Genomic DNA, 7500 nt, shown 5'->3' on the forward strand with positions numbered 1-7500 from the left:
GAGGAGGAGGAGGAGAAGGAGGAGGAGGAGGAGGAGGAGGAGGGAGGAAAAGGTGAAAGAGGGAGAGGAGAGGGAGGAGGAGGAGGGAGGAGGAGGAGGGAGGAGGAGGATGGAGGAGGGAGGAAAAGGTGAAAGAGGGAGGAGGAGGAGAGGAGGAGGAGAGGAAGAGGAGGAGGAGAGGGAAGAGGAGGAGCTGAAGGGGAGGAGGTGGAGGAGATGAGGAGGAGGAGGAGGAGAGAGGAAAAGGTGAAAGAGGGAGAGGAAAAGGAGGAGAAGGAGGAGGAGGAGGAGGAGGAGGGAGGAAAAGGTGAAAGAGGGAGAGGAGAGGGAGGAGGAGGAGGAGGAGGAATTGGAGATCATGAGTCAGTAAGGACAGAGGAAGTAGCATTGGAGAGGAAAATAGAGGCGGAGGAGGAAGAGGAAGATAGAGGTGGAGGAGGAAGAGGTGGAGGAGGAAGAGGATGATAGAGGTGGAGGAGGAAGAGGAGGATAGAGGTGGAGGAGGAAGAGGAAGATAAGGTGGAGGAGGAAGAGGGGGATAGAGGAGGAAGAGGAAGATAGAGGTGGAGGAGGAAGAGGAGGATAGAGGTGGAGGAGGAAGAGGAGGATGAGGTGGAGGAGGAAGAGGATGATAGTGGTGGAGGAGGAAGAGGAAGATAGAGGTGGAGGAGGAAGAGGAGGATAGAGGTGGAGGAGGAAGAGGAGGATAGAGGTGGAGGAGGAAGAGGAGGATAGAGGTGGAGGAGGAAGAGGAAGATAGTGGTGGAGGAGGAAGAGGAAATTGAGAAAAGAGGAGAGGATAGATGAGGGGTGATGAAGAAGGGAGGAGGAAGAGGGATGAGGAGAGGAGGATGAGGGAGTATGAAAAGAGGGCAAGCAGGAGAGGAGGACATGAAGAGGGAGAGGAGGTGTGAGAGGAGAGGAAAAGGGAGGATGATGAAGACAGAGGAAGAAGAGTAGAAGAAATGAGAGGAGAAGTGAAGGAGAGGAAGAGGAAAAGAGAGGAAGAGAAAGATGAAAAGGGGATGTATGAGGGTGGAAGAGGAGGAGTGCGAGACGAAGAGAGAGCGGTGAGAAGGGAGAGGAAGAGGAGGAGAGTGGAGAAAGAGAAAGGGATACGTGAGCGGAAGAGAGGAGAAAGAGGAAGAGACATGTGAGAGGAAGAGAGGAGTGGAATGGGAGGCAGGACAGGAGAGGAAGAGGAAGAGAGGGGAGGAATGGAAGAGAGGAGTGGAATGGGAGTCAGGATAGGAGAGGAAGAGGAAGAGAGGGGAGGAATGGGGAATGGAAGAGAGGGGAGGAGGAGGAAGAGGGGAGGAATGGAAGAGAGGGGAGGAATGGAAGGCAGGATAGAAGAGGAGGAGGAAGAGAGGGGAGGAATGGGATGCAGGATAGGAGAGGTAGAGGAAGAGAGGGGAGGAATGGGATGCAGGATAGGAGAGGTAGAGGAAGAGAGGGGAGGAATGGAAGAGAGAGGAGGAGGAAGAGAGAGGAGGAAGAGAGAGGAGGAGGAAGAGAGAGGAGGAGGAAGAGAGAGGAGGAAGAGGGAGGAGGAGGAAGAGAGAGGAGGAGGAAGAGAGAGGAGGAGGAAGAGAGAGGAGGAAGAGGGAGGAGGAGGAAGAGAGAGGAGGAGGAAGAGAGAGGAGGAAGAGAGAGGGGAGGAATGGGGAATGGAAGAGGAGCATGCAGATAACAGACGGAGCGGGGTGAGGGAGGAGAGCAGAGGGAGAGAGGGGGGGCGGGGGGGTGGAGGGAGCGGGGAGGTGGGGAGGGTGGTTAGGGAGAGAGGGGGGGGTGGGGGTGGAGGGAGCGGGGGGGGGGGGGGGGTGGTGTTGTTTGTTTGTCCTGTTGACATAGCCCGCTGACACAGCCAATGAGCTCCCTCGCTGGCAGTGGTGTGTGTGTGTGTGTGTGTGTGTGTGTGTGTGTGTGTGTGTGTGTGTGTGTGTGTGTGTGTGTGTGTGTGTGTGTGTGTGTGTGTGTGTGTGTGTGTGTGTGTGTGTGTGTGTGTGTGTGTAACTGAGAGAGAGACAGAATGGACCCTAGAGCTGCCTCAAAGGAAGTTGCCCCTGTTTTATGGAAACTGGCACACTCACACACACACACACACACACACACACACACACACACACACACACACACACACACACACACACACACACACACACACTCACACTCACACACACACACACACACACACACACACACACACACACACACACACACACACACACACACACACACACACACACACACACACACACACACGAAGGTGTATACAATCCATCATTTGCATGTGACGTCAAACGTTCTAGTGGACGGCCACTGGACGGCAAGAGGACGGCAGAGTGCAGCATTAATGAATGGATTCCTATGGGACTCGCAACGTTTAGTAACTCATAACCTAACTTGGATCACCGATAAACTAAACACCGTAAACACCCATTGTGCTGTTTGTTACAAAAACAGATAGGGTTACAAACCAGGCGTGACTTTTCATTGGATCTCAAAATAAAACGAGAAAGCTGAGGTGAATCGCGGCAACCAACTGGAAAACCATCAAACTAGCCTACTCGAGTAGCCTGGATGAGCACCACGGTAAGTTTCTCATTTGCCATCCTTTATATCATCATTTGTCTCTTAACACGCTATGATGGACGTATGCTAAGATATTGCAGGCTGTAACGTAAACACGGAATTAATAAAGCTCTTGGTGAAATAGCAAGGCTATGCCGTTCATACTGTTAAGGTTCAAATGTAAAAATAAACCATGTGTACATCTCTAGCGCTGATTTCCCAAGTAGCTTAGGCCTACTCTCCAGCATGATGCTGTCATGAAATGCTAGTCACGACCTTATCCATGCTGGCCTATGACATGCATAGGCCCACCAGTCTTGGTGTTGTCCTTGTCAATAATACACAGTGCACCACTTTGTTGTGTTGTCATCCAAATTGCCTGCCCTCTGAAATCACACACATCAGAGGCTTAATGGTTTGGGAAGTGGTATTAAGATTGGAGGGTTGCAGTTTCAAATCCCATCCTACACCTCTCCCTTCACCTCATCCAGGCTGAAGTACCCTTGAGCAAGGAAGGCACCAAGCCCCATGCTGCAGGGACAGTTAACAATTCACTGTGAGTAACAAAGTTGCTTTGGATAAGTGTCAGCTAAGTGTTCTCTTTCTGTTTCTCCAGATGAGAAGAGCGATGATCTGATGTCATGACACATTGGATGTATGGAAGAGCCAGAGGTCCAGCACACCAAGCCAAGTTTAGCCGATTTCAACCTATCACACCAACTCAATGTAGTAATCAGTTCATTCAATGGCTCAAAGACTTTATTTTTAGACACAAAGTACAAATACATTTCAAGGTTATGTAGGTGATGGGAGGGGATATCTATTCTGGGGTGGACATGTACAATAGACGTGCAAGTACTTATTTATATTAATAAATGGTTATCTGAACTAGGCCTGTAATAGTCAACCCATTGATGCTGGATGCTGTGAACACGTTGTATTGACCTAGGTGCCTGGAGCGACACAGCATTCAGGCATGACATATTAGATTTTTTTTAGATTAAAAATGTGGGTATGTTAGAGCTGAATTAACATCTTCTAATGCAAGAGGATGGTCTTAGCTTTTAAAACTAATTTCATGTCTGTATATGTATATTCAGAGACTTATTTAGTTACAGGTATTTGTTTTTTTATAGGATGAGGGCACCTTTCTTAAAAAGGGCATAGGCAATTAGCTGGCATTTTTTGCAGGTGCCAGCTAAAATGAGTTAATATTATTTACATACAGCTCTATCCCCATACCAGTATACCCACGTCACCTGAGATATACATTTAGTGGAGACAATGTAATTAGTTAGACTAGACTGAAGATTGACAGGCGGTCATGGGTAAGTGGTTAGAGTGTCAGCCTTGTATCCCAAAGGTTGCCGGTTGGACTCCCGACCCACCAGGTTGGTGGGGGGAGTTAAATAATCAGTGCTCTCCCCCATCCTCCTCCATGACAGAGAGTGCGTCTTAATATGCAACCTTGCCTCCTCCACTTGCGCTTGTCTCCTCGTCCCGCCTCCTGGCCCCTCCTCCGTGGAGAAAACAATAAAGTTTCCCAGCTGTCAGCCTAGCCACAACAACTTTTGAGGGACTGTTTTTCATTCACCATCCCAATTGCAAATGAGAAAAAGACTCTGCAATTGAGCTTTTGCAAGATATTGAAATATAATGATGTCCGTGATGTCATCATGACGAGAAGCAAGTGGAGGAGGCAAGGTCCCATATTAAGACGCACTCTGAGATACCCTGAGAATGGTACCGCCGCACTTCGGGCGCCATTGGGGACTGCCGCCTTGCACGGGTGAAGCATAAATGCAATTTCGTGCAGTGAACACTTGTGTGCTGTGTCACAATGTCAATGGGAGTTGGAGTTTCCCAGTTGGGCTTTCACTTCACGTTCACAGAAAATGTTCTACGTTGTTGTATTAGTGCAATAAAATAAGCAAAACATGTCTGGATGGACTTCATCATTTCAGTTATTTATTATCACAACTACTCACTATCAATGACAACCAGGGCTCACCAGCCAACCAGCCAAATGCTGGGAAAATTAAGTTTTGCTGGTAGAAAAGAAAAAACATACTTGGCACTTTGACCCATTATTTAATGTACCGGAGATTAACATACTAGCCATTTTGGCTACTAGTGATTAAAAATAATTTAGAGCCCTGCTGAAAACTCCAACAACTGGTACAGGTGATCAGTGTATCAGGGGAGGAATGTAAGGGTAGGCCCGATGGATGAGGGGACCAGCATCACTGATGGTGAGGTCCTGGTGCTGCTGCAAAGCCCAAGCGAAAGAAGCCTCTCTGGACACCTCTTCATGTTGGCTCCCCCATCTAATTAAAAAAAGAAAAGACAAACATGCTATTTAAATGAATCTAGCCATGCATTGTAATGTACTGGTACAGTACTGAATAATTAAGTCCCTTGGCAATATTGTCTGAATTAAAATGTGATGTAAAATGTCAGAAAATAACAGTCATCCCAACTTACTAGTCATGTATTTACCTGTGGTGCTGGGATGCAATTCTTGGACGTCATGCTGACCACCTGACTGATGAACCTGCAATTACAAAACAATAAAAATAAAAGATAAATAACAGGTTTGTTGTGCTTATCTTTCTCTTGTGAAGGTCATCTTTTCAAATTATTTATTTAATCAAATCAAATCAAAATTATTTAATCAAAGTAGGCCTATGTAACCGACATTCTGTCCTATGTGTTTCTACATGTGCAATGTAATGCAACACCGATTTGAAACATTGAAGTATGTCAAGTCAGCTTTTATTGTCACTTTCTTCATATGGTCATACAAGGGAAACGAAATTACGTTTTCTCTCTACCATGCCAGGACATAGACAGGACTGACAATTTACAGACAGACAGAAAGTGCAAGACAGGACAGGTAACAGTGATGGACTGGTAACATAAGTGGTCAATAATAATAGGCCTACAGTAAATGAACATATTGGACATGTAAACAGAAAATAAGATATAGAAATATATTTTACAATAGCCTACATTGTGCAGACGTGGCTGAAACAACAATGAAATCCACTTGGATGAAACGAAACGAGTGAATCCAAGTTAACCTACAAGATACATCTGAGATGAAAAGATATGCTATTCAAAACACCACTTTGCGAAATGCCTGACACAAAATGTGCCGTGCGTCTTGTAGTAAGTTAGGTTAGCAGCATTATCTTACCTGTGCCATGCCACGAAGAAGGGGATGCCATCCGCGGTGCCCAGCCACCAATGAAGAAACGGTGCATAAAGGTGCTAGTATTTTGCCAATGCAGAGGTTTGGTTTAAGTTCACAACTTAACTGAAGAAAATAAACACGGGATAAAAAAAATACATCGCAGGCAGAGTAAGTTCATGGCTGGAAGCAAGCAACAATTTTCTCTTCTTCTCCCAGTTTCCCGTACCACCCGTCCCGGTTATGCCACCTAGTGGAGCAGAATACATTTGAATAAATCTATGATTTGAACACATCCACCGTGGCCAACCTAGACTGATAACGCCAGGTACATATCCCGTTTAAAAAAAAAAAAAAAGAAGAACTGCGTGTTTCGTTGGTATTTTATGGTCAAAGTTGTCTTCGTCTGCATAATTCCTATGTACGAATGTGTACTTCTGCCGTCCAGCGAAAATGATTACGCAATATTGTGACGTCAGTGCAAATGATGGATATGTGCCAGTTTCCATATATATTCCGTAATGAGTAATGAAGACATGAAATGTCATAGTCACACACACACACACACACACACACACACACACACACACACACACACACACACACACACACACACACACACACACACACACACACACACACACACACACACACACACACACACACACACACACACAATAATTTTGTAATTCATAAACTACCCTCGCCACATTAAATATGGATTGTACATTTCCTGGATAAATGGTTATTATTTTCTTTAAACTCTGTGACACCGAATCATATCTATACGGGCATTTATACATCTCTATATTTGTGGCCAATATATTTACATTTAAATCGATTCCCACATAAACTGTTTTCCACTGATTTAACTTCAAATTGCACGTGACCAGAATGCATAACCTAGTCAGGCGGACATGACTCATAAACATTCTCTCTTTTTTTGGAAGGTGATTTACATATTCTCTGCACATTTTCACATATGATACTCCTCTCAGTCTGGGTGTCAGTTTGGAAGAGGGGCTTGGTCAGCTGAGGCTACTCAAATATCCACGAAACACAACAGGATAAATGTAACTTGGAACAAAGTCTTCCTCTAGAAATGTAAGGAGTAGAAAGTACAAGTAATTGTCAAAAAAATTTAACTAAGTAAAAGTAAAAGTCTGCATTTTTATTTTTACTCAAGTAAGTACAAATTCCAGAAAAAACTACTTAAGTACAGTAACAAAGTAAAAATACTTAGGTACGTTCCACCTCTGCAGACCACCCAGTTCAAATCTCTACTGTGTGAGTTGAAGCTCTACGACGGAGTAAGCTATGGGTCGGCCCGGAGTCTGTCTGACTGCAGTGTTGAAGGGCACAGTGTCTTTGAACCTCAGGGTTGCCAGATGAGGTCAGATTATTTCCAACCCCAAAAAAATGTTCAAAACCCTTCTGGAAGGACTAAATCCCACCCAATTTTATTGATTTCTATGGCCAAAAACTGGGTCTTTTTCTGCTAGGTGCCTTTTTTACCCACAGATGGCCATCCTAAGCAGCCCAACTGTGCGGGAAACCGCCTTTGTCAGCTGTTGAAATTTCACATTTCACAGTTTTTTTAATATTTCGAACCTCTGAAATAACAAAACTAAGTGGAATCGCTGTAATATTGAACATTAAAGGCCCTTCATGATTTCCCTCTTCATGAGAGCGACTGACTTTTGACACAAGTGGCTAAAATGTCCCGCGGT

The 7500-nt window shown here is 45.2% G+C and overlaps 1 protein-coding gene and 2 long non-coding RNA genes across 3 annotated transcripts in view; 2 read left to right on the forward strand and 1 right to left on the reverse strand.

Moving 5' to 3' along the window:
* The window catches only part of roraa (RAR-related orphan receptor A, paralog a), a 542001-nt gene that overhangs the window by 164941 nt on the left and 369560 nt on the right, over positions 1-7500 (forward strand). The window lies entirely within an intron of this gene.
* On the forward strand, positions 2296-4517 carry LOC134446957 (uncharacterized). The gene is made up of 2 exons (XR_010034540.1): positions 2296-2598; positions 3194-4517. It is a non-coding gene; the product is annotated as an uncharacterized LOC134446957 (long non-coding RNA).
* On the reverse strand, positions 4520-6105 carry LOC134446958 (uncharacterized). Its single transcript, XR_010034541.1, has 3 exons — positions 5777-6105; positions 5077-5131; positions 4520-4904 (listed from the first exon to the last, which is right to left on the reverse strand). It is a non-coding gene; the product is annotated as an uncharacterized LOC134446958 (long non-coding RNA).

The sequence above is a fragment of the Engraulis encrasicolus genome, chromosome 4, assembly GCF_034702125.1.
Source record: "Engraulis encrasicolus isolate BLACKSEA-1 chromosome 4, IST_EnEncr_1.0, whole genome shotgun sequence".
Taxonomy (NCBI): Eukaryota; Metazoa; Chordata; class Actinopteri; order Clupeiformes; family Engraulidae; genus Engraulis; species Engraulis encrasicolus.